Source organism: Botryllus schlosseri, chromosome 10 (genome assembly GCF_051294905.1).
Source record: "Botryllus schlosseri isolate E-star chromosome 10, Bs_hap1, whole genome shotgun sequence".
Classification (NCBI taxonomy): domain Eukaryota; kingdom Metazoa; phylum Chordata; class Ascidiacea; order Stolidobranchia; family Styelidae; genus Botryllus; species Botryllus schlosseri.
In genome coordinates, this window is record NC_137245.1 from 6,549,597 (window position 1) to 6,577,529 (window position 27,933).

General features: G+C 40.4%; 3 long non-coding RNA genes across 3 annotated transcripts in view; 2 read left to right on the plus strand and 1 right to left on the minus strand.

Annotated features, from left to right (window-relative positions):
* The window catches only part of LOC145449025 (uncharacterized), a 567,369-nt gene that overhangs the window by 442,446 nt on the left and 96,990 nt on the right, over positions 1 to 27,933 (minus strand). The gene's annotated exons all lie outside the window — the stretch shown is intronic.
* LOC145449022 (uncharacterized) overlaps positions 1 to 27,933 on the plus strand; it is a 427,802-nt gene that overhangs the window by 260,801 nt on the left and 139,068 nt on the right. The window lies entirely within an intron of this gene.
* LOC145448551 (uncharacterized) lies at positions 1,480 to 8,175 on the plus strand. The gene is made up of 4 exons (XR_013917951.1): positions 1,480 to 1,742; positions 3,138 to 3,308; positions 3,377 to 3,456; positions 6,715 to 8,175. It is a non-coding gene; the product is annotated as an uncharacterized LOC145448551 (long non-coding RNA).

The window sequence follows — 27,933 nt, forward strand, 5'->3', positions numbered from 1 at the left end:
GACCAAAAAAATTTATGCAATAAAATACTGTCTCGATAAGCACAATCTAATCTGTATTCTAAGAAGCGCTTCTTGGTCTTATTTATAGGCCAAAAAAGCGTGAGAATTTTATATGGACTTTGAAGAGCTGAATCAGTCTCAATTGTAAGACCTCACTTCCAGGGTTGTAATGACTCGAGTCAGAATTTTCGGATGACTTGAGTCATTTTCTCAAAATACGGTAATGACTCGACTCGAGTCAATTAGTGTATTGACTTGACTTGGACTCGAGTCATTGCGAATGACTCAAACCAAGTCATATAACTGGAGACTCAGACGTCCAAGACCAACATTTCACTATAATTTCGAAAAATAGTACAGTAACCACATTATTGGGATTTCGTCTATTGGTACTGGTACTTAAAAATGCGACCAAAAACTGCTAAAAGTGAGGAAAATCCGTATATTATAAATGCGATATGCGAACCATTCGATATCACCACACAGCGTTATAAAAAGTGGGTTTAACAAGACTTTAACTGAAAACTGAGCAGTCAACACAATGACTTCGACTCAACACTCTGCTCGATGACTTATACTCGATGGTGAATTGAAAATGACTCGACTTGACTAGAGTCAAAACTATAAAAGTGAGATCGACTTGTGACTTGGTTACAACCCTGCTCACTTCATCATTAAGACTGAAATTCTAATTGTAGGTTTTGAAAAGTTGGTAGTTCTAGTTGCTACCCAGCAAACACCCGATATCCCATGGATTTACTGGTATGTCCACAATTGTTCCAACTCGTCCCACCTCCCAAGGTTAGTTACTGAGGACTTGCTCAGTTTGTCACAAATTGGACGTCCAGTTATGTAACTCCAGGTGACTTCCAGTGGAAGAAATTTTTAGAATCTTCCTATTCCCGTCACCAATGAATATTCCAAAGGATGTCATGGTAGTCAGTCACCTGGATACCACGTACATGGGAGTTCATCAGGATGCCCCTACTTGGATATCGTTTTCATGGAGTCCAGCTGACTTGTTCAAAATAAAGACTCTCTCTCTCTCTGTTGAAAATGGCATATTATCATTATTCATCCCCACGGGGGATGCACATGCACATCTCGCGGACGAAATCGTAAGACATATAGGCTATACAGCCATTTATTGGTGTACTGTTTTTTTTAAAATATATCGCAATCCTGCTTTGTATTGATTTAATGAAATTGTTAATAAGCTGAACTATAGGCCTAGGCATATAGCAGGACCCAGGCGTGCACCTGCACCTGCACAACTGCACAGTGCACATCATGGCGAAATACGTGTTCTGAATATGTATACTATCCCAATATGGTGAAATACAAGTGAGCATCAAGGTGAAATTGTGATGCATGTGGCGGCATCACAACGTGATTCAGTAAGCATGATACGCCATGACCAATTGACCATTCGTAGCACACAACACGTCAAGTCTGGTATCTCAACAATTGCGGCCCAGACAGCCTTCTTCCTTCTCCGTCACGTGATACCTGCTCAGTGCAGCGCGACGGCGCGTGCTTCTGGCATTTGAATCTGAGTTGATGTCTGTGTGACTGATGCGACGAGTTTCTTAGAGATAATGGACGCAGACAAAACAGTCATTAGTCATTGATTAGATTGAGAAGCTGTACGAAGCGAAAGCTGAAGACTTGCTGTCTGTTGTGAGTGTTGTTGATTCAGAAACTCTACCCGAACCGCTCCGACAGTGAAACAGTTTGAGATGGTAAGAGTTATAATTAATAATGATATAGAATGATGCGTAAATAGACTTAACCACCGTATATAGTATACACTTTTTGTGAGCGTAATTTAGCTTCTCCTTTTTCGTTGATAGTTTGTGTTCAATATCGATATATGGTAGAACACTCATTGTTTGTTACGCCTCGTTATTTCTTGGAATGCAGATACGCCATACTGTGAAGTGTGATCACGCTGCAGTATGATTGAAACGCCATAAACACCTATTTGCTGATTCATTCCAATAGCAATGTTTTGCTGGTCGGTAGACTGAATGTTCCTCAAGATAGTGATAAAAATATCTAGTGTATTTGCGCGGTCATACCATAGTAATTTATGTAATAAGGCATTTATATATTGCTTGATCACTGGCTAACTCTATATGGATTGTACTAGTTTGGTTGCGCCTGAGACTGATTGCCGCCATTGTGAATTATTCTCAATTAACAACTCTTGCTGAAAGTATTCTGCTGACTTTTCCTTGAAAAACTTGATAAAATGAGTACATTTGCTGAAAAGTATGTCCCATATACAACCTATATGAGTAATTGATTATGAACAAGTGCAAGTTATACTTTGATAGGATACCATGATTGATTATTATGTAGTTCATTATTAATGACTATGCCCCTTTGTAGTACATGATACGCTCTTGCCGTGGCCAAATTCACCCTGTATATATAGCCGTACCCCAGACTGGAATCGGTGGTTGTTTTCGACAACATGTTGTGCGTGACAGACACATTTCTCGCGTGATTGAAAAATTTCATTCGCGTGGCGGAAATATTTTTCGCTCTGATTCGATACTGAATTACTTTTGAACGACAATATGTGCTGAAATAGACCTGGTATACACCGGACTAAAGTTACACCGTATATTCGCTGTTGCGCAAATGCCACGGTTGCTTGCGTTCATTGTAAAGCGTAAGCGCCTTATTCTGCATCTGGACTATGATATCGCTTTGTGACGTCAGCATAATTCATTAATCGGCGTGATCAGATATAAATGCTCGCGTGACAACTGATGTTAATATACAAGCATATTGTCTAAACGTGATAGAAGGCATTATTTAAGATTATGTTGACTCCCTCTTCAAGTTGAGGAAATGCATGTGCCGCAATCAAATCCTCAACTCGGAGCCGCGGTTTGGCCTTTATCGCCCAGCGAATCTCGGCTATCAAAATGAATTATCGAATTACCATTGATGACGTAATCATATTCTGGGTGATTCACAGTAGCCAATATTCTCGCCAACAGTAACCTGATAACTGATTAGTGTGTAAATGTACTATAGGCAGCATGCTTGCACCCGCATCGGTTTGTTATTGTTTTTCGTACTGTCAGATGACTTGAATACAACCATTCTGATTTTTTACCTAGATATCAGCAATGTCCGCCGTTGGTGATGACCACGTCAAGCAGACTGCACGAAGAATGCATTATAAAGTGTGTAGTGTACCGTCAACATAATGAAGTACTAAAATACAGCATGGGCTTCAACTCTACAAAAAAGTGCACGGAACAAGTGGTGCCCGTATAATATCATTTTCTGTAAGTTGAATGGTAGGCCTACCTATCATATGCGAAAATTAATATTCAAAATCAGAATCTATTTTCAGGCACCGGATGCGAAATCCATTCATCAACAATGCGAAGTGTGGCGCCAGGCCCAGGCATGAAAGTGGGAGAGCAAACGATGGTAAAATAAATAGCTTGGATACAATTTGCAAAAACCGAAGGTGGTTAAAGAATTTAGTGTTGGTACTCAATCAGTCGTAGCATCATATCGTACATTTCTGCTCAAGTTCAAGTAGCAGTAGTGAGCGATTGCTCAAGTGGAAATAGAAAATTAAGAAAATTGCACGAGCATCAAGAAGTGGATTAGCCTGAATTGTGGAATTCTTTAGAGTGTAATCGTAAGTGGCCATTTTCGAATATAGGTATAGTCAAGGTGAAAGTAATATCCTAAATTTCTGTTGAAACTACAAGCGGAAATAAAAAATTGCGTTGATAAGTCCTCAAGAAATTTTGAAAAGTAAATTTGGTCAAGGTTTTACCATCATCTTGCCACGAAATCGTGACTATTTCTGAATATAGGCAGTCAACGTATATCCATGTCGACTAGCGCGTATCTTTATGTTGAAGATGATCAGCACTGGAACCCAAGCAAAGCATCAAATTTCTAATCGAGTGTAGGTAGAGATCTATAAGGCATGTAAAAGCTGCTTCCAGTACAAGCAGAAAATTGAGTTAGAAAGAAATCTTGTAATTTGTTTCATAGAGTAGATTTGATCTCGGTCAGGAGTAGCCAACCCGTGGCTCGCGAGAAGGTTTTCAGTGGCCCGCGAGTTAATTATCGAAATAAATTGCAAATCAAAAAATAAATTAGGCAGGTAATTTATTGTGAGCTTGCAAGACCAACGAAAATTTGATTGTCCTGACCGCAAACTTTGAGATGTTGATGACGAAAATATCAGTTCCGACGCATTGGCGTAGCCAGGGTTCATCCACATTTTCGTATATGAACATAAAGTAGAATATTTTGTCGCAGATTTATATGACTTGATATTTTTCTTAGCTCTTCGCGCGATTTATTGTCACTCGATTTCTAGCTTTTATAGTATTGTTTCCCTCTCATGAAAATTAAATATGCGCCCAATCTACGGAATTGAGCTCAACTATATTCGCAATTATGTGCGAACTTGTTGTCCTGCATGCGACTTCGCGCCTGCACTCGCTGAAAAATAGTCGTTGATGAAACCTTTGCGCAAAATGATAGACACATGTTCACTGAAATCTTCGATTATTCGTGTCTTGGTCAATTAAGCCCTGCGGTACACAGATCTGGTCAATTGAGCCCAGCGATATACAGAGGTGACCCACAATATATGCAACATTATTATTGCCAGAATTCATTCATTAACTTTCAGAAAATTTCGAGATTTCGGATCATATAGGTTCTATTCTAGCTGCACCTATATTCGCAAACAATGGAATTGTCAATAATATGGTGATTTGGCGGCAAAATACAGTTAAAATCAATAAAACAGTAGCTCTTCTAACAATGATGTAAGTCGGTATTTTTCTATGCTACCTATAATTTACTCGAACACTGCGGCAAACCTGGGTATGCGTTGAGGTAGACAAAGTATGTTACTGTAAACGCGGACGTTGAAATTTTCTTCATCGTCTTAAATAGTGATTCAGGTTTCCCTCAAGGCCAGGGATCATTTGAGTCTTTTGTGATGCACTAGTGCGGGGCCGGCCAACCCGTGGCCGCGGGCCACATGTGGCCCGCGAGAAGGTTTTGAGTGGCCCGCGAGGTAATTTCCGAACTTGGTAATGTTATAAAAAAAAAATGAATTGCACAGATTGTGAACTTGCAAGGCCAACCAAATATTTGATTAGTCTCGCCGCAACACTTGAGATGCGATGACTAAAATATCAGTTACGACGCATTGGCATTTCCATGAGCCACACTTTGGTAGATCTTCGTACACTACAAAGCAGAATAATTTGCGATAAATTTATGAAAAGTAAATATTTTCTACACGCTTCGCGCAACATGTAGTCATTCGATTTCTTGCTTTTAATATTGTTACCTCTTTTTGAAAATGAATGAACGCTTAATGTATCAGATTGAGTCTAACTATATTCTCGATTACGAGACAAAGTGTCGTTCAACATATGCGACCCAGCGTTTGCGCTCGCAGAAAGACCGTCGACTATGAAACCTAGGCACAAAATGATTGATGCATGTTGGTCGAGGCTTTCGAAATTGATATGTCCAGGCGCTGAATTGTCCAGTCCTGGCAAACTGAGCCCAGCGATATACTGCAGGCCCGCAATATAGTCAAGTGACAATATTATTGAGCTATGAACTTCGAAAACTTTTCGCGCTTCGCGCGGCTAGTGGCCCGCGCAATATTTCGGCGTTCGAATGTGGCCCTTTGGCTGAAAAGGTTGGCCAGCCCTGCACTAGTGCGACCACAGATATTGTAATTATATTTTTGTGAAACTATTGTCTTCACCATGTAACTTGCATGTATCAGTTCCGTTTTGGCGTTTGTGCTTCTGTTTTTGGTAATTTTTTCATAGAACTCGGAACGCAATATGCATTTTTCCCGCACTCCATATTTGCAGTGTTGAGGGATTATTTAATGGAAGTATTTCTTACGGAAATTTCAAACGTTGCATTGCATCAAACAAGCATTGTTCAATCTATGCAGAATTGCTGGGCGGTCTGTATGTTTGACAGCCCTGATGTAATGGAATTTGGCTTCTTGCCAACATGGGTAGTCGAAGTAAAAGTAGTCAGTACTGCTCAAGTAATACATGATTTCTAGTGAAGTATATGTAGTGGTTTACAAGACATGTTAAACCTACCTCAAGGAAGCCGTTAGTGTGATGTCGTAAATTTGGTCGAGGTGTCGCTTGATTTTTGCATACAACCGTAAGTGGCATTTAACAAATTAAAGTATTCAACGTTGGGACTCTAGTGGAAGTAGAAGTAACAGGAATTTATACTGGAGTATGTAATGATTTACGAAGTATAATAAAACTACTCAAAGTTGAAAGGTACTCGAGTTGTTTAAAAATGGTAGATTTGGCTGTAATGTTTCATTCTTTTACCATGTAATGGTCCGAACATGTGTAGCCGAAGTAAAAGTAGTCGTTTTTGGTACTTAAGCTGAAGTAGAAGTAACATCATAAATTTCAACTGAAGTAGAAGTAGCAATTTTCAAGGTATGTCAAGATTATTTCAAGTGGAAGTAGAAATATAAGTTGATCAGTACTCGAGAAGTGGTCTTCGTCGAACAGGAGTTAGCTCTCAAGCAGACATGTACCGGTAAGTAACGTAAATCTGTAGTGAAGCACTTTCCAAGGCGCTGTATAACTACTTCGAGCAGAAATAGGCAACATACGGAATTCACTGACATTGCTGTATATATTTCAGCCACAAGCGCCGAGAAAAAAACGTTTGGGTGCAGCCACTTGTGATTGACGAAGAAAAAGAATAGTCACTCGACATCCGCAAACGGTGCATTGATTTAATTCTTGCAGAGTGAATTTTTACGGAACGCTTTTTGTAATGCTCGTTTTAAATTGTTGCGGTTACTTTATTCCTGCGATACCATTCTTTCATTTCATCAATCTTTTGCACATGGACTGTTCCATTAGCTTAGAGTTGTCCCAACAGTTGCAGTGTCTTATATTCCTGTGACACCTTTTTTTATGTAATTAATGCTTTTTTACTTTTTACTATTTGTCATTAGTTTGAGTGGTATTAGCAGTTGCTGTTTGCTAAACTCTTGTGACACATTTTCTGTGATTGCTTGTCGCAATATGATTTTTTACTTCAGCCTTGACTGTGTTAAGTGGTAGTAGTTCTCGCCTTATTTCACATTTTGTGTTTCGTAAATTAGATAGTTGTAGTTTCGTTGATAATAACTAGAGCCCGACCGATATTGGATTTCTGAGCCGATACCGATAAGACCGATATCCAGTACCTCCACCGATAACCCCGATATATTCAGCCGATATTCAAAAGATATGGAATCTAGCTCAAGGCCCAATTTTAACAACTCAGAGCATTTATTTCAACAACTTTACAGCCGTTGATATGCTTGAACATGAAATAAATGATGTAGGGGCTATAAAAATATATCAAAAGCACCAATCCAGCAGTTGCATATTACAGTTCACGAAGCACAATTTCTCGGCTCTTTCTCCAAGGAATGAACTTCTGTGGTCTTCCATAAATGATGTATAGAGTACTAAATATAGTGAGCAGTCTTTCACTTGGTACCATAGTTAGTGGCACAGCAAGAATTGGAAATCTTTCTTCATTTCGGTTCCACCGCTCCCTTGCAGGGGATCTTTCCTTCAATGGTTTCACCAAATATTGATATTATTATTGATATTCTTCTGGCAGTGCACCTGGAGCCTTCAGCATATCGTTAACAAATAGATGAAGAGAATGTGCAAAACAACTGAAATTGTCCACGTCTGCAACTGCTCCACCCATCCCCCTTGGGCCTTGACCATGACCAGCATTGAAACAATCAATTGATCAATATTTTACGCTCTTTTGTCAGAATTGGCCTATGTCATCATGGAATTAAAAATTTTCGTATCAATTATTGGCTTTACTCCACGTTTGCTTGATTTTCTTGCCCTCTATGCTCGCATATTTCTTATCATGGTGGCCCCGAAGGCCACAGTCAGACGACTTCATACATTACTGGTAGCTCTGTTGGTACCGAACCAATAGCACTATCTTCCGAGAAATGTTTCGACGAGACGCTTTTCTCTATCATCACGAGGGTCAGTCCAGCATGATTGATGTTCTCATTTCTCTTACTGATTGAAATCTTCTGCAGACAACTATCCAATCCAACCCAGCTGCTCCCTGTCTTTGGTAATCGATTACGGCTTGGGGATTCCCACAAAGTCAGTGGAGCATAACGGTGGTTAGTAATCCATATTATTTTTCAGATAGGCACGCCTACTGCCTGTATGGAGTATGCACTATGTGCAGCATGGCCATTTATTTTTTATAATTTACCGTCCTCACGTCTTCTATCGACTTCTCTGACTCCCTGCCACCATGTTGTGACGTCACGAAAATGGCCGATATTTTTTTACCTTCAACGGCCGATACCGATATTTCTCTCCAAGCGTGATATCGACTCGATATTATCGGCGAGCCGATAATCGGTCGGGCTCTAATAATAACCAATATCGTATTTGTATTTGCCAGTTTCATTCCCCACTCACCTAATATACGCTGTGTGTGAGCTGATATGATGTTGTATCCCATGTTGTTAGTCGTGAGGCGTTGAACCACGTATGGAGTGGAGATGATAAAGGGGGCGAATGACACTTCCATAGGGAGTGGCGTTGGATGTCCACACTACGTCAGGCGTGTCCATAGGGAGTGACGTCATGTCCACAGTACGTCAAGCGTGTCCATAGGAAGTGGCGTCATGTCCACAGTACGTCAGGCGCGTCCATAGGGAACCACGTGACGTCCAGGCTAGGTCAGACGAGTCCATGACGAGTCTCTCCATGTCCACAGCACGTCATTGCGTACGTACTCAGCGAGTGGACAGGACGTCTCTAGTTGTCGACAAACCCACTCCAGGGAGGTAACGGCCGGAAGTAACCGGATGTCCTGCCAGCTATTCCACCGGAAGTCAACTGAACATCGAGTGTTTGCTGGGTAGTCTTAAAAATCGAGTAGTTCTAGTAGAAGTTGCGCATTGTGGAATTGCAGTACTTTGTACAAGTCCGAGTTTAGTGGGTGGATAAAAAATTTCCACAGCAACATTTGTACCAAACATGCATTTGCAGCAAGTTTTTTTCAGAATGACCTCATGGTTGGGAGCCGGAGCGTTCCGTACTGGCCTACATAACTGATGACGCTGCCTATCCGTTTCAGCCCTGGCTCATGAAGCCTTTTTCTCTGAGACTGAGACACAAACGGAGCATAGGCTAGGCAGTGCTTCTCAACCTTTTTGTCTTCGCGGACCCCTTTTGAACCGTCACCGACCCCGCGGACCCCCTAACGTTTTATTTCAAATTTAGCTCAATTATCGTGCAACCGGCATCTATCTTGTGCAAATATCGACTATAGGCATGTCATAAACGGCGACAAAATGATCGTTCTTGACAATAATATCACAGCATATGTAGAAATTGGCTGTTCTTTTACCATTCCGTAGCGAATTCTGCATCAGCTGCATATATGTGGTTGTGTCTTGATAATTCAAGCATATCGATTTGATATGAACGAGTGACGAAATCCATTTCCAAAATGGTGTATAGGTGGCGGCGAATGTACCATTACCGCCTGACGCTTCCGACGACACCTTTATGTGTGATCAAAACGTATTTGGCACCAACATTGAGAAACAGGTTTCAGTGAAGTCATCACGTTTCTGTCTAGCAACTCATCTTCAAGATATTTTGGAATATAGTGGTTATATGTGTCAAAGACCTGAGTAAATCACGCACGATTCAGCAACTGCTGCAGATAATTTATCAACCATCAAGTGTCCGACCGCCGAAGCGGCTGGATACAAAAGAGCAAGTGAAAGCACGACGCAATCTTAATACAACTGATATAAGAGACAGTATTGTAGAGCAACGCTGCCAAATATGTAGATCACTGGAGAAAATGGATTCCGTGACGTGGGTTTATCCCTTTTGTAGGAAAAATAATTTTCAACAAACCTCAACAAAACATCTCTAAACAGCAATATGCTTGTATCAGCATGCTATGTATATATGCAATTAAATTAGTTTTCATGGTAGGATATTTCATCTCATACGGCCATTCTATTGATGTGAGCCCCGGAGCTTTAGCAGTTTCGTAGTGAAACTGCCTCGTGATTTCTCTAATTTAAAAAAGTTACAAATTGGTAATCAGTCATTTTGCAAATTTAGAGGTCTCGCCGATCCCCGGTTAAGAACCACTGGTATAATATATTCCATTTCAGTCGGCCATTCTGTTTATGTACGTCATGAAGTTTTAGCAGTTACGAAGCCAAACTGCCCTATGATCTCCCTAAGTTAGAAAATTTGGTGATCAATCGTGTTGCACATTTAGAGGCCTCGCAGACCCCCTGAAAATGCTTCATGGACCCCCGGTTGAGAACAACTGGGCTAGAGCTAATTACAGAGCATAAGCTAATGACAATTTCCAATATGTAATATAAATTTTCTTTCTGCTGCTCTTCAAATTCACAATTGATTTTTCAGAAACTTAGCGAAGAACACATGAAGGTTGAAAGATTTTGGTCGACTGAAGGCGCGGTGGTCGGCTTTTCTCAGATACTGCAAACCGCTAAGGCCAGAATGATACAGAGGATGGTATGCGCAATGAAGACCTGGTGGTGATCCAAGTATCGCAGGCTCAGATGTCGGAAATTCCCTGTGTGACTTTCTCAATAAACAATGCTCTTGCTTAACCAGATGCGTTTGCGCTCTGTTTCATTTTATTCATGAGAGAAATTATAACTTAATGCACAGTTCCTTTTTTTTCATCAGTATCCTCATCTAGACCTGCAAAAAGATCAGATATAAGTTCACTTGCCTAACATCACATAGCAAAGTCATGACTTGATTGTAACTATATTAAAACAAGAGAATGAAGGCATAGGTAAAACCTAATTATGGCTGGGATGATGTGTGATGGCTTACCAGTCCGTTCGTACAATTTCAATTTTGGTTAGTGATTCAGGTGGGCTGTCACTACACTATCAAAGCAGATGTTACCAAATCCCTTTTTCAGTAGCCGATATGATGGTGACTATCCTACGCACAACATATCCATGGTTAGAAACTCGCCTTTGATGTAACAAATTTGGCAAGGGTTAAGATCAGCAACGAAATTAGTGTTGAAGTCATAAAGTTTTCAGGCAACTCATCCAATTGGTAACTGCATCGTTTGGAGGTTGTGTTCCACCTTTTTAGCCATGCCATGTTTACAAAAACACAGAAAAAATGTAGCTGACTACGTATTGTGAGCATACATAATATAAATCCAAGAATAATGCAGACCGAACACCATTACCCAAGAAGATCAAAATACGACAGGTAGCTCACCTCGAAATACACGCAGCCTGAATGAACAGCGCGTTCCCGTAACTAAAGGTTTGATTGACAGCGTTCCGGTAACCCAGCTGCGCCATTCGTGTTCAGTGTTCATACTCAGTCGGTCCCGTAAAAATCTCCGAAAATAAGCGCGTTCATACCGCCCCGTAAAACCAGTTTTATGTTCACATAGAGGGATTCCGGTAAACATTTCCAGGAAATGTTATTCCCGGAACCCCGGTATGAAAAGGGCCTAAGACTTTCCATGGGTACAGATATTCTAGTTTCCTTATATTAAGACACGTTAAGAAGCAGTCAGATTCGGCTATCAATTACGGCCTCGTCCGTTCAAGCCAAGGCAACATTACATATTATATTGACATTGACAGTCTGATGTTTAATTGATCAGAGCGTAACGTCATCATCGTTGATCATTATGGCAGACTAGGGAGTGATATTCACAAATCACATTTGCGTCTGGTTATAATGGAGCCTCCGCAGGCACTCGGTCACGCATTGAAATGAATTGCTTGACGGCAAATTCATTAGAGTGTCTATCTATCTTGACGTCTCGATTGTTTGCAGTGGCTAAAAAACAAGGCAGCGATCTAATGCCAAATTGTTAACTCCATGCACAGTACACAAGTTTGAAGATTATCCACAACTCCAGTAAATTTCAAAACAAAAATGCAACATTATGTGTTGCTTCATCAAGATGGAGCTTTATCATAGGCCACACACTTGATTTTGAAAAGAATCGATGAAACGAAAAGGCAGATGTTATCGTAACTATGTATTCTCGAACACAGCGCATATATACGATTTATCAATATTTAGAAAGTATCTAGCTAGTTGAAATATTTGAAATTAATCGGGAAACAATATAAAGTTAACGTTACGCGATCAAAGTAGGCCTATTCCCAGATATATTGAGCGTGAAGTCAACATTTTACTAATTGAATTCTGTGAACACGTTTTCATGGAAGATTCTAAATCCGTTGCTACTCACATAGACGTTTAATAATCTGTCAGAAAGCGCGTTACGCAGTGAAAATCTACCACGAAATGAATTGAATTAGTGAGGGAAAGATCACAGGACGCAGCCTCCGTTTGGCGACTGTCCTGTCCAGTATTTACCCTTCCGCGTGAAGTAGTTAACGAAATATAACACCTACAACAGAAGGGAAATGCATTCTATACTTAATACTCACTTTTTGTCATGGAAAAGGAGTCAGCGTGGCGATCCAAATTTGTACGCTATTGTATGCAGAATTCAGCAGCTATGTAGAATACTCTTCAATACGCAGAACGAATCGTTCGATGAAAACACTGATTGGGAAGTAACTTCATTACGCATGTTTGCGTCTTTAACTTTTCATATAAGATTCGTGTTTAGGATTCATGCCAATATACTTGTCATGAAACTGGAGGGTAGGGCTGTTCAAAAATAGCTCTTTTTCCTGAATCTTGCTGGATACGTGATTAAATCGTTAGGTTGCCTTAAAAAACGACGCACACCAAATTTTAATTCATTCCAATAAATAATCGCTGATTTCGTACAGTTTGAAAATTTTAATTTACCCAAAGATGCAAAAATAATTTTTGTCAGATTTTTCTGTTAACCCCATGAAATCGTTGCGCTGTCTTCAAAGACGATGCAAAACAAATTTGACTCAATTCCAACCAGCAGAAGCGGAGTTATTTGAGTTTATCGATGATAATTCTTAGATTATCCACCTATCTAAGACGTAGAACGTAGGACGTAGGACGAACAACATCGAAGAATACTGTTACATCAGGCACTGTAGGTCGAGGTTGATGCCAGTTCAAGAGACCCCAAGTGGCTGGATCGTTCGGCATCTGTGTTCATTACATCGCATTGTGCAATATATGTGTGTATCTTCAGCTGATGGAAATATAATCTCTCGATTGATTGATTGATTGATTGATTGATTGATTGATTGATTGATTGATTGATTGATCTCGTGTTTTAATACAGAAGGACTTCTGCTAGTAAGATGTTTCTTTGATGGCACTGGTATGTCGAGCCTCATTTATTCAACTGCATCGTTATAATGTATACTATTGATTTCCAGAACTTCATAATTATATGATAAAATAACTTCATACTGTTAATTTAATAGGAACAAATCTTATATAACGAATGATGAGATGCAAAGATGTGTAAATATATGCTCAAGCAACCACAAAAATTCATATATTAGATCAGAACGACACGGGCCGTGTTGTATCATCCGGTCGGCTAGCATATATCTTATACATCAAAATATATTTTCGATGTCAAAAATAAATCAAATGTGCCAGCCCAACGTTAAGGCTTTGGTAGTACCGTACCGGTGCAGTTTCTTGCTCGAGATAATGCTCAGTTAACCTGTTTCCATCCCATGATTACGTAACACTCGTCCCAGTAAAAAAGTGAGATTTCCGCGAGTGGTGCCGCGTCTGAGTATTGTACGTGTGGCCTCCGCTTGAGTGATGCAGTATGGACTTCAACATTTCACATTTCCAATACACACAGCGATAACAGCAGTACTGATGCTGCATAGCCTTGTTCCCCATGATTACGGACCGGCCGTTGTCTCCACGACTCCGAGCTAATGATTCACAACCTTATGGTGTGGTGGTGCGCAGGGATTTGGAGCAGCCGTAAATTTTATCTGCTCCAGCTCCGTCGCTTTCTTCTATCATACATTAGCTCCGGCTCCAGCTCCGGAGCCGCATTCTTACCACTGCTCCGGCTCCAGCTCCGGCTCTGAAACCATAGTGTCCTATATGGTGTCGACACAAGCAAATCGCACGGTTCAATGAAATTGTATCACGTCACAGTTTCCATTTGGCTACAGGCAATTTGACGGTGATTTTTGACCGACTTGCCTAGCATTAAATTTGATGAATCGGGTATCAATCGAAAGCTGACGCTGTACTGCTTGCGAAAATATAAATTTTATTCCGCTCATGGCCCTGGAACTCTCACAATCAGCCTCGAATTTTTCATTGTTATGGGCAATCGATATCATAATAATCTGACATATCCAATGTAGACTACTTAGACGTAGCCTACATATCTTTATCAGCTGAAGGACATTGCGCGAAAATTGGTAGGGCCCTAATACATTCTGTGGACCCAGTTCTACCCTTACAAGTCAAGGAAAGGCTGGTGTGTGCTCGCTTGTACCGAAACGCATAGAAAAAGTATCAACAGCGCAGCGTTTCTCTGTGGCGCGTTTGCACATCGCTATTGCCGCGACGTCAGCTGATCCCACTCTCGCCGCTCGGCCGCATCCTTGCTCTTGAGCTAGTCTCTCGTCTCGCCAGACATCATTGTTGCGTCACACTGCCAATCCACTCGACAATGAATAATTGGGGGCTGATTGTGGGGGTTCCAGGGCCGTGAGCGGAATAAAATTTATATTTTCGTAATCAGTGCAGAGTCAGCTTTCGATTGATACCCGATTCATCAAATTTAATGCTCGGCAAGCCGGTCAAAAATCACCGTCAAATTGCCTGTAGCCAAATGGAAACTGTGACGTGATACAATTTCATTGAACCGTGCGATTTGCTTGTGTCGACACCATATAGGACACTATGCTGAAACTATCGAACGGGTCTGTTTATATCAGGGGTGGCCAACCCGTGACGCGCGGGCCATATGTGGCCCGCGAGAGGGTTTTGAGGGACCGCCACGTAATTTCCTGTTATATTATCGAAATCCTGTTCTATTATCGAAAATGAATTTCTCAGATTGTGAACTTGCAAGGTCAACCAAAAATTACAAGTCTGGCCGCGAGACTCGGGATGTTGATGACTAAAATATCAGATCCGACGCATTGGCAGATCCAGAGTCCGTCAGTCACATGTTTAGTAAATCGTCGTACATCACAATAAACTAAAATAGTAGTGAATTTTTTCTTCCCGCTTCGCGTGTTTAGTTGTCACGGTTTCTTGCTTGGTAGCCTACCCCCTCCTGAAAACGAAAAAGAAGCATGATTTACCCGATTGAGTCTAACTGTATTTGCAATTACGGGGGAAAGGCTTTTCGCGTTTGCGCTCGCAGAAAGATCTCCGACGATGAAATGTCGGCACAAAATGAATGTCGCATATCAGCGGAAACCTTCGACATCGATATGTCCAGATGCCGAATAGTCGTGTCCTTGCAAACTGAAACAAGCGGGCGGTATACGGTAGGTAGACCCGCAAGATACTCAAGTAATAATATTTTTGACCGAGTTCATTTATAAAGTTTGAAATTTTTACGTGCTTGGCACCGCTAGTAGCCTACATGCTCATTGCCCATAAACATCTCTCGGCAATGTTGAGTTCACACTCAACTAAAAATCAGGAACAAGTAGGTGACATCGACAACATTCTGAGAAGGCAATTACAATATTTATGAGGTGGTGGGCCTATGGGTACCATGGCTAAATCAAGCAAAATAGTCAGACCAGATAATAGCTTACCAAAAGGAACACACCTATACATATAGAGAGGCTGTAAATCATCGTTATATGAGGTGTTTTCCCGCTATAACGAGGTAATTAAAAGTCAAATGTCGATTTACGGGTAATATGTATGTGCCATTCATTTTGTTAGTTGGGCGTAAATCGAAACATGATATTACGCCAACATTTGAGTTGAAATGATTTATTTTATTCTTTAAGGTGGCGACGAAACATTCATCATCGGCTTGGTGTGGCTTAGATTGTAGTACACAACTGAACAAGATGAAAAGTTTGAGTTTTTGTGCATATGTCTCATAGGTTCTATGGTCGTGACTCGTGAGCCTTTGGACTCACCTGGTGGGGACCGATGATACGTTCGAGCAACAAATTTTGAACGTTCATAAATATTTTTTTTGAAAAGGCGGATATTCATATAAATGTCCGCGATAGGTAGAGCTTGCATCTAAGTGTTGAGCCCGCATAAGATCTGCTATACTCGGCTGAAGATTTGAGGGCCAGAGATCACTATGGAATTTTTCATCCATCGGCACCTCATCTCCCCTACTCAGTTCCGAAGATTTTTTAAGGTAATCTGCAATCATTGACTCGTCCGGCCCGCGAGCGATCAGAACTTTTTAATCCAGCCCGCAACCCAAGTTGAGTTTGACACCCCTGGCCTATTCATTGTTGATGTTTAACCCTGCATTTGTAATTCATATGAATCGGGATGCGATTGTTGGGATTGGAAGTCTTGAACCGCTGCAATATCCTATGTCTTGAATGTTCATCCTACCCATTATGATCTTAATTTCTTGCAGGGAAATGAAGCGAATGATAATTAGACAGGACTGCTAGAACTGCAGATGGTTTCACCAGGGTTGTAATGACTCGAGTCATGACTCGACTCCGACTCGAGTCACGATTTTCTGATGACTCGACTTGACTGGAGTCATTTTCTCAAAATACGGAAATGACTCGAGTCGAGTCGAGTCAATCTGTATATTGACTCGACTTGGACTCGAGTCATTGCTCATGACTCGAACCAAGTCATATGATTTGAAACTCAGACGGCCAAGACCGACATTGCATTGTAATTTCGAAGAATAGTAAAGTAACCCCCTTATTGGGATTTCGTCCATTGGTACTGGTACTTGAAAATGCGACCAGAAACTGTTAAAAGTGAGAAAATTACAATATCATAAATGCTAACCATTCGATATCACCAATCAGAGTGGGTTTAACAAGACTTTAACTGCAAATTGAGCAGTCAACACAATGACTTGGACTCGGACTCGAGTCATAATACCATGACTCGGACTCGACCCGCTTCTCCATGACTTGGACTCGGACTTGACTCGGTGGTGAATTGAAAATGACTCGACTTGACTCGATTCAAAACTATAAAAGTGAGATTGACTTGTGACCCGGAGCCTTGTGCTTGGTTGCAACCCTGGGTTTCACGGAAAGGAATACAAAGTCAAAGCATGATTTGTCAGTTCAGTTGTAACACTTGCTGCTTGTTTGTTCGGTAACAGTTCAGGCATACATAGAATATATTCCGGGTGTCATTTTATGGCTGGTCGTGGTCAACGAGATAGGCTACATAAGGCTTTGAACTTTGCTATGATTGCAGACTTGTACAAACTACTCATTTTCATAATCCGCAACTATAACTATACCTACTCATTTTTTTAAATCTCTCAACTAGAACTAGAACTACTCAAAAACTGTTAAAGCATACATAGAATATATCGGTTGTCATTTAGGGCTGGTCCACTAGCTACATACGGCTCGGAACTTTGCTATGACTGCAGACTTGTGCGAACTACTGGATTTTGCAAATGTGCAACCAAAAATTGAAGTAGAATTACTCATTTTTGAAATCCGCAACTATAACTATAACAACACATTTTTTAAAAACTCATAACTAGAACTACTCACTTTTTGAAATTCGCAACTGTTAGTTAGTTCACCGTCAACTAACTAAATGGGTAGTTTGTACGTGTCTCCATGACTGCCCCACGAAAGGATGTTGTGAATTTATGATATAAAACCTGCATTAGAATGTTGATGCTTGGACTAAACGTGAATGCGTTCGCTTTGCAGTCTGTTTATTTATGAACTGTTGTATTAGAAATCCATATTTGTTGTCATACCAATGTAGTAAAGTATGTCTGTCAAATCTAGTCACAGACCGTGTAAGTTTTACCGTAGCCCTATAAACAATATCCTACACAAAAACAATATAACGATGCTGTTGAATATGACAAATACACAGTGGTGGTCAAAGTAGTCGTTGTTGCCACTCCAGTAGAAGTAATAGTAACGAAATAAATTTCTAGTTGATTACAAGCAGTATTAGCAGTACAGGAAACATTGTTAAAATAGTCAAAAATATATTTTGTTACCAACGTTACTCTAACAAATTTTTTCGAGACAATATCCACATAAAGTGATGCAAACCTTTGTGAGAGTACCTCATAATGTTCAAAATCCCGATTGTGGAAAGCAGTGGTTCTCAAACTGGGGAATTTTTTTTCGAGCTATAGGGGAGACCGGGGTTAGTTGTTACGGAGGAACATTGTTACAACATCAATGATTTTTCTTTTGCCGGGAGATGGCGCACCATTTTTACACAGTTTACTCGGCTGGTTGGAGAGTACGTTCTAACGAAGCCTGGCTTGCGAACTGTACTTGCATAAAGTTTCATGCAGGAAAAGGTATATTGAGGGCTATAAGGTAAAACTTTTACTAATCAAGTGTCGCTGGTGCATCAGTAGTGCGTGCGACCTATATATGTTTATTTTACATCGATAGAAAGGGTCCGACCTCAAGTTTATTTTCACAGTTGACTTTGTGCTGTTTGTTGGTTATGTAAGGCGGCAAGTAAGCTTAAACAGGCCATATTCGGCGGGGGCACATTTTTACGGATGTAACAACTAGCCTCATTCTTTGATTGAATATTTATGATGTGTGATTAGCTATATTTAACAATGAAATTTCATCCATCCTGATAGGGTTAGCAATATTTCAACCAAAATCTTTGTGCAGTGACATTGAAAGCCACACTAGACCTACACTACACTGAGTAAGTGATGAAAAAGTTGAAGACAGCTTGGATTCTTCTGCAATTACTTATGAAAATGTATTCATTAACCTGCTCCCATCTTGTAGATTGATTCTGTTGTTTAACTATATATTCTCTGCGATTATGGTGAGGCATTACAAAAAGAAGACCAAAAGAGGCACTACATCTATGATGGTTATGGAAGAAGCTGCAAGAAGAGTGATTAATGAAAAACAATCTCTGCGCACTGTCGCCACTGAATTTGATGTAAGTTTCTAGTGGGTATTTTGTTGATTCTTTTGCAGTCAACTTGACTTAAAATGACTTTATATAATTGCAGATCAATTTTATGACACTGCAAAGATTTTGTACCAAAATACGATCTGGAGGACAACCATCTGTTGGCTATGCAAAACCAAGAGCTGTTTTTCGTAATGACCAAGAGCAGCTACTGGTTAAGTACATCAAAAGAGCATCCGAGCTGTACTATGGTTTGACACCTGATGATGTAAGGAAGTTGGCTTATGAATATGCATCAATCAACAGTGTTCAAGTCCCACAAAATTGGCTCACGAACAAAAAAGCTGGACCAGATTGGTTTACCTCCTTTTTACAAAGACATTCCAGCCTATCTATTCGTACACCTGAAGCAACGAACCTGGGCAGAGCTACAAGCTTTAACCGCAGCAATGTGGCACTATTTTTTCGAAACTTATCCCAGGTGTTGGATAAGTATCAATTTGAATGCCAGGACATTTATAATTGTGATGAGACTGGTATCACTACAGTTCAAAGACCCAACAGAATTGTGGCAAAAAAGGGATCAAAACAGGTTGGCGCAATAACATCAGCAGAGCGAGGTGTTTTGATAACCATGTGCCTAGCTGTGAGTGCGAGTGGAAACGTTGTTCCGCCACAGTTTGTTTTTCCACGGGTGAATTTCAAACCGCATTTCATAAAACATGGTCCACCTGGACGCATCGGCACAGCCCATCGATCAGGGTGGATGACTGGAGAAAATTTTATGGTTTTCATCAAACATTTTATCAAAGTTGTTCGATGTACAAAAGAAAATCCTGTGTTACTTTTACTTGATAATCATGACTCGCATACGTCCATACATGTGATTGATTACTGCAGAGATAATGGAGTTGTGTTGCTGTCGTTTCCTCCTCATTGCTCCCATAAGTTGCAGCCTCTGGACAAGAGTGTTTACGAACCCTTCAAGAAGTACTACAATGCTGCTTGTGGGGCATTATTGAAGACCAATCGGGGTCGTCCAATGACAATGCTTGATATCCCAGAAATTGTGAAGCAGGCGCTGCCATTGGCAACAACCCCAGCCAATATTCAAAAAGGGTTCCAAGTGGCTGGGATATTCCCATTCAATGATAATGTATTTGCAGATGATGAATTTCTTCCAAGTTACACGACCGACAGACCCATGCCAGAAGAGGAAAATATGCCAACAATAGCAAATATTGATGAGAATTCTGCTGATTCAAGCAGCGCTGTAAATGCACCAGGAGAATTGGAAGAGACTTCTACTTCAAACAGCAAGGCATGCGCACCAGAAAACTCTGGAGAGCCTGCCACATCAAGTAATGCAGTTGGTGCACCAAGGTCAATGGAGGATACAGTGCCGAGTTTTCCCACTGGTATCAAGACGACACCGGAGATGATTTGGCCTTTCAACAAAGCCGCACCCAGGCAGAAAAAAATTGGTGGGAGAAAGAGGCGCCGTTCCTCCATCTTAACAAGCACTCCTGAACGACATCGCCTCCAAGAGGAGCACTTGGCGAAGGAAGCAAAAGGTTCTAAGATTGACAAAAAGAAAACAAAAAAAGCAACAAAAAGAAACCTAGCTTTCACTGACAAAACAAACACAGATGCTAGTAACAATCATTGCCTACTGTGCCATGACACATATGACAACTCTAGGTCTGAGGAAGTATGGGTCAAATGCAATGAATGTCAAAAGTGGGCGCATGAAGCATGCAGTGATCGCTCTACACTCTACGTGTGTGATTTTTGCAAGGACTGAATGACTTTTTTCATATTTTGCTGTTTCGTTTGATTTTTCTTTCGTTTCGTTCTCAATACACATGGTTACAACAATGCTTTTATTGTGGATATGGAGTTTTCAGCTGACAATTTCGATGTAACAACTTACCTCCTCTCCAGTCACAACTTGCCCCCATCTCGGGGTAAGTTATGACAGAAAACTCGCCTGTTTAAAATGCAAATAGTTCCAAACGTATAAGAGCTTGAAGTTCCATTCTACTTTGTAAAAGTAAGTGGGTGCTAAGTGAAGACTGTGTAACAAAATCATTTGCGCAAGGCGAGTAGAAAAGCCGTGAGGCCAGAAATGGACAAAATCGTAACAACTAACCCCGGTCTCCGCCTACGTGATTTACCTCCAATTCATATCAACTTCTCTCTATATATATAATCTGAATTTCATATTTTAGAATCCTCCCATCAACAGTCATAACATTCCCTGCCATCAAACTATCTGCTGGGGTTGCTAGCATCCCGGTTGGATTTTTTGAGCGCGAAATATTTCGTTAGCATAAAGGGGGCGTGTCTCAAGACGTTTAAGAACCATTGGTGCAAAGTAAGAAGGTTTGCCTAAAAACGGTAGGGTATAAGTAGGAGTATTCTAGTAACATAAACAGTTTAGTAAATAGTGCATGTAGAAACTAATGAAAGAAAACTCAAAGAAGTAAAAGTTTTTTGTTACTGACCATATCTACAAATAGATACATGAAAGCATAAGAACGAATCTGACCTCTGGGATTTGCAAGTTATAGAGAAATTCCTAGACATAAACGTGACTTAGTAAACTTGCGCAATACTATTTTCGTGTATTATAGTTCAAACCTCGTATGGTTGTATATTCAATTCTTCTAGTAAATGACCCCTCATTTTCTCATTACTCAATATTAGCATTCTGTTTAGCAGCCTGTATAAATTATGTCATTTACACTGCTTGCGTTTTGAAATATAATTATTACGGCCTAAAATATATTTACAATTTCGGGCTCGGGCTGCTACAATAATTTCCGCTTTACAAATACCCCGTCTGGGGAGAAATAATCGCCAACTCTGGCCCTGATAGCTTATGGAATAGGTCAACCTGAACAAAATGCTTGATGTCATCATCATGTCATATTGATCAAATGTGTTGATATCATTCAAAATTATATAACTTACTAATTTATGTTGATTATTTGACAGGTGTCGGATCTTTTTTGGATCAAGTAGTTTCCCGTAAGATTCTGATTATGCAGATTAACTTATTCATATCAACATATTTGCTGCATATTTGCATCTTATCAGAGAAAAGCTTGGCAAACTATTCATCAATTGAGATCCATATATCAATATAATGCAAAATACCATCGAAGTTTTTCTGGTCAAAATAAATCATGTGCGCTCGGTTCGCATGTGGATGCCTGGCAAGATATTGTTCTCTAACATGCTTTTATAGTTCCTGGCACATACTATCAACTCAACGACTACAAAATGAAGTCCAACTCATCTTATGACCACGCCCTGCGGGAATGGTGATTTACCGTCTTGGATTGTAGCAAATGGCATTACTAAGAACACGATAACAATAGAAGATTGGGATGGTCTTCAAGCATTAAATTTACATGTTTCGAAGCTGTGGAATGCATCGCATTCTTTTTAAATTGATTCATCATAATAAGGTATTGTTTGAAGCTGTACCTGTCTGGCTATTTCTAGATTACATGTCTCTAATGCTATGCTATGCAAACATCGGTGGGAACACACCGCTCCGAAACATAGTACATTCAGAAGCGTATCGCCGCAAACATATTATGTGGTATTTAAAACAGATTTGGCATCTTTTAGAGCTCAGCACGGATTCGAATTTAGGGTGTGGCTATTTTTTTATGATATAGCCAATTTCGAGAATTAACTCGTGGGCCGCTCAAAACATTCTCGTTGGCCACATTCGACCCGAGAGCCACAGGTTGGCCGCCCCCGCTGTGAGACCACTTCTTTATAGGCTATTTCACGGAATCATTAAAGCTGTTGCGCATATACCTGCCCTGAAACCTGCATCATTTATTATTACGAACGTGTGTTGTAGGCGAGAGGATAAATATATACCACACTTTTAAATGGTGTCATCATGTTGGGAATAGTAGGAGCAGTAAATGATGATGTTGGGTTGATGTGTTTCGCAATACCCGTAACCAACAGATTAGCGGTTGCTTGATTGCTTGGACAGAAAGTATGTCGCCACGATGCAAGTTACCAACGGCAGAAACCAGCGCTTGAACGGATTTTGTCAAAACATATCCTCGGCAATATGGATCTGCTCAACTTGTAGGTCGAAGGCGTTTCGCGTTTTCTGCATTTCCTCCCCGCCAACTAGGAACGATAGCGATTCGTACACCTCCACGCCAAGGGAAATGGGGATGTTGTGGAAAATCCCATTCATGATCCGTCCAACGGAGCTTTCGAAAACTCCCTACGTCATCAGCATTCTTTCCAACTATATAAATATCTCCATTCAGAGCAAAGGCGTCATACGACGATACATCAAGTGAAGCGATGGTTAAGGGATCCGACCAGTTTCCTCTTACACTTGAATTAATCCATATGATGCTACACTCTGCATCTCCACCCACGGCATACACCCTGTCATTCACATGTACCAGTGCAAACGATCTCCGGCTAAATGTCGGCGTCCCGACTACGACTGTCCAACCACTGCTCAGAGTACTGAAAATCTCCATTTGGTGGACATAGGCGTCGCCGCGTTCATTTGAGACGCCGCCGGCGACCAATATTCGATTTCCAACCACACATGTTGCAAAATCGTATCTGTAAAATCTCATTGCCACACTACGGTTCCATCGAGCTTCGGCGAATACCTCGACAACCCGTTTACCTGACAAATAAATGTAAATTAATACGCGATTGCAACTTGGGAGGCGACGGGAAGGTAATTAGTGAGAGTAAAAACATTTGGTACCGGCCAATCAGAGAGCGCCACGTCATTCTAAATGTCACGCCCATTTTGAGCCCCAAGGGTACATTTCCTATAAGTGACCATTGTTGGACTTGAACAAACTTTGGTTGGGTATAATTTCACGGTGATCAACACTAGACTATCGCCCAGACTTGATATACCGAGCTGTTTTGAGAATATCATCACCGATTCTCTCTATAGCTCTGCGAATGCGACTTGATAACGTTAATGCGTACGCTTCTGACATATAAATAACTTTCGAATTCGATGTAAATTTCGATAACTATGCATGATAGTTTTTGTATGTTAGACTATGTATGTTCGCGCAGACTGTGATAGAGCTCGGATAAATGCATCATCACTAATTAATTAGTCAAAAATGTGATATTGAACGTTTAAATTCCGCGACTGTTTCAGAATATATGAATACTGACCGATTCTCACAAGCTCCTCGAATGTATCTATAACGCTGGCCAACAACAAAAAAATTTTGAGGGGTGGAAAATATTTTAATGGTTTTTGGGTGTCCGAAAATGACATTCGTTTTTTCGAATTGGCTTTTTTAAAATATTGATATCGGTAGATTTAGTAACTGCCAAATGTGAACAGAAGTATCAGTAACATGCATATTGGTATTGTCTCTTAAGCCAATTAATTAATTACTTATTCTGGACCAGATATTCTACTATGTCCATTTGCTATTGTAGCATCCCATTAGTTGAGAAACAAGACATTGAAAACACTCCATTTTGGACAGCACAAGTTATTCAGCTGCTGCCTATATGCAGTATGTTGTTGTACTGTATATCTCTACCATTACGAGGGATTTTCTCAGCTTTCTGCAATCTTTACAGCATCACACAGTAGACATTGGGTGATTACTTCATGAATGTAATCGATTGCGATTACGATTACTTCTGAATGACGCGATTACGATTACGATTACAGCAAAATCAGGAAGTAGTCGATTATGATTACGATTACATTGGAAAAGTAATCACGATTACTCACGATTACATTTATTTTGCATCATAGAAGCTATGTTGGAAGACAATATATGGATTGCCCTGAAAAGGCCTAATGAGATAACAAACTCCCTTCATAAAAGATGCGTCATTTTATTGTTATGTCATATTGTATCCATTGTCCATTTTCATAGAGGTCAATTTATCGCGCCCAACGATTTGCATTCTTGCCAGGGCAATAACTGCCGCATCCCAAATTTCCCAATAGGGTGGAGAGCGAGCTCGAAGGGGACTCAAAAATTATTTCGTAAACCAACATAAGTTATAGAGTATTTTCGAGAGATCTAATTAACTTGAAAATCCTCTCTAGATCAATGATTGCCAACCACGGGTCCGAGAGCCGCATGTGGCTCTCAGCTAGCCAACTTGCGGCTCCCCTTGACGCTGGAAAATCCAACAAAAATGTTAAAAAATCAATCTATAACAAAAAATGATATTCAAAAATGTCACTTGCTTTGCTTGGAATCTGGAGTTTATAATTTATGGTGAAGACCAATTCCTTTGGTGTCGAGTAGCGATTCTCTACTCAGTAACGATTTCGTTACTCAACTCAACTCAAAAAGTATGCTCACACTCAGATGCGTCTGAATCGGCAATCAAATTTAAGTCTGCTCATCGCCAGACTTAATTAAGTGCAGGCGGTGTTACAACACGTTTTATAACGCTATCTGACCAGCAAACCAATGGATTATTTGGCTTGATTGTCAAGTTCAACGGCCAAATTGAATTAATGCTTTTTAACCATGATGAAAATGTTTTCAAGTCCTATTGTAGTTAATGCGGCCGCTGACCCTAGTAATTTACAACTTGAGTTGCTAGACATGCTGTCAGATATAAAGACATGACAATTTGTTTATGCGTCTCACGAAAGTTTTTCTTTTAGTCTGCTACGTTTGAGCCACTACAATATCTTTTGATTATACAACAAACCGGAGGTCACTAATTAAGAACATACACTAAGGTGATTATAACAAGAAACCAGAGGTCATAATTATGAATTAAGTTGCCCCAGCTCTACAGGTAAGTAATTGTGTGGCGAGATAGCGAAGTGGTATAATCTACGGCTGCAATACCAATGGATTGCGGGTTCAAGTCTGAACGAGGTCGAGGTCTCCTTCTCGCCGCCTCATCCACGTAAGCTGTGCCTTACAAAAAGCTTAGAAGTGGGCCGTGCTACAAGTCGGCAGATACGGAGTCGAATATGCATGAAATCGGTCTGGTGTAAATGTCTGTGGTAGTTGACAAACACCATGATTACCTCAAACAAATAAACTCTACAGGTATATCTGACCATCGCGGGCTGAGAGAGGATTAATAATCAATAGTAATATATTGCAATTACTAAATTTCTTGACGAAATTCAGTCTTCAACTTGAGATTACCACCCTATACGGGGGCCAAAGACCAACGTTTGGACTGGGAGACGAATTGCTGTTTAGGTCCTGATACCAGCTACAACCCACGCTGACATGATATATAAGCAGAGGTGGTCAAAATAGTCAAGGAAGCTACTCAAGTAGAAGTAGAAGTAGCGACGAAAAAATCTACTCAAATACGAGTAGAAATACTTCTTTCATGAGCAATTTAAAACTGCTTGAAGTAGAAGTAAAATTGACTGACTTTAAATCTACTCAAGTAAGTAAGTAGTTTGTTTGTTTGTTTGTTTTGGGGTATTCATGGTGTTTGTCGACTACTATGGTCATTTACACCAGGCCGATATTCTTCTTATTTTCCGTAACTGCCGACTTATAGCACGGCCCTCCTCTAGGCTTTTGTAAGACACCGATGACGCGGATGAGGTGGCGAGGAGGAGCCTAGGTAAACCTCCAACACTTAGGTATCGGAACTCGACCTAGGTCGTACTCCAGCCCGCACCCATTGGTTAGTTGTGAAAACGATCGTCATTCGTTCGCAGGGATTAACAAAAAGGTGCAAATTGAGCTATGCGAAAGGTGCCGAGCTTGATTCATATTGATGCATACCAGGAGGTATTCAATTTTCGATAGCATAAGCATTCGTCCGCATCATGGGGTGAAAATGATAGTTTTGATATGGAAATGCGCTACTAATCCTCTGTTTAATGGAACAGCATGCATTAGAAAATATCATGGTATAGCGCACTCCCCCATATTATAGGGCCCGTAGTTTAGTCGAAGAGCAATACGGAGAAGTTGTATAGGACACGGTATAAACACTTTGCTCGATTAGTAAACGTGAATAAAATTATGGTGGATCGTAAAAATGCCATATTGTGTAGCTTTATTTCCGGAAATTAAAGGCATTACCACGCTTGCTTTTATACTTCAACATGTATGCTACCCAGACAAAAGAACTGATATTAATTAGAGCTCAAGTATATGATACTGGGAATGGAAAGTGAAATATAAATACTACTCCTAGAAGCGGAAATGTATTTAATGTCTTTAGTCCAGAAAGTTTCAAAGATGGTATGCTAAAACAGCTCTAAATCTAACAAAAGTAAGAGTCCACTTTTCCAGATTAGGAAACGCCATGGACTGTTAGATATGATAAGTAAATGCTGAATTGCGCAACATTAGTTTAAAGCGTCATGATGAGCCGTATATACTGTGATGAAATATTTCATATGGGTGAAGGGCAACAATGCGCTGTGAACGGAACCACGCGGACCCGCTACCTAAATTACATCCACCGATACTTTCGTGAAATCATGCTGGTTGCTCGGTACCAACCGAGTGCGAAGCGCGACGAAAATGCTGGGCTTTACTCAACTTTTATGAAAATTAAATTTGATACTCCTTGAAAACAGCCCCGAAATTCTTCAGGCTATATCTTCCTGATTGGAGGATTAAACTACTTCTACTTGACTAACTGAAAATAGCGAAAAGTAAGTAAGTGGATCACAAAATATTACGAAGTAGAAGTAGAAGTAGCTAAAATCAGATCTACTTGAGTAAGTACCGGAAGTAGAGAAAAACTACTTGAGTACTTCGAAAAAGTAGAAGTACTTCGTTACTGACCACCACTGTATAAA